Source organism: Penaeus monodon, chromosome 24, assembly GCF_015228065.2.
Source record: "Penaeus monodon isolate SGIC_2016 chromosome 24, NSTDA_Pmon_1, whole genome shotgun sequence".
Taxonomy (NCBI): Eukaryota; Metazoa; Arthropoda; class Malacostraca; order Decapoda; family Penaeidae; genus Penaeus; species Penaeus monodon.
Genome location: NC_051409.1, coordinates 13,431,838 through 13,432,360, shown reverse-complemented (window position 1 = coordinate 13,432,360; position 523 = coordinate 13,431,838). Strand labels below are relative to the sequence as shown.

The 523-nt window shown below is 28.3% G+C and overlaps 1 pseudogene; it reads left to right on the top strand.

The window, feature by feature from the left end:
• Positions 1-263, top strand: part of LOC119588862 — a 22,879-nt pseudogene extending 22,616 nt beyond the window's left edge.
• Positions 264-523: the final 260 nt, after the last annotated feature.

The window sequence follows — 523 nt, the reverse complement described above, 5'->3', positions numbered from 1 at the left end:
TGACCCCAAAACATTACACATGTTTGGGTAAGAGAATCTCTGAAAAGAGAATTTCTGGATAAATTGTGCCAGCAAATTATATAAACATGTATAATGTGATTTAATGAATATGCATTTCTAATGCAAATATAACTCTCATTAGACAGTTAGAATGTGATAATTTTTCCCATTCTAAAAAATGTTTATTTAGTAATTTTAAATTTAAATGTAAGGGGCATCTGTATCACAAGTTTCTGTATTCACAGATATACACACCTGTATGAGATGGTATAGCACTTCCCAATGGAAAAGGGCCTCATAAACTGGTTACCAGAACTATTTTTATTCCTTATTTTATAAGTTCAGTACAAACCCTACAGTCTTACAATTTTCAGATGGAGTTTTTGCATTGTAATATTATGAAATAAAGATGTAAAATTATAATGTTTATTTCCTTGATAATAATTTTATTTCTCGTAAGTATATATATACGTGTTGAAGTTTCTAATTGCTCTAAGCTGGTTTTTAAAGAAGGATTATAACA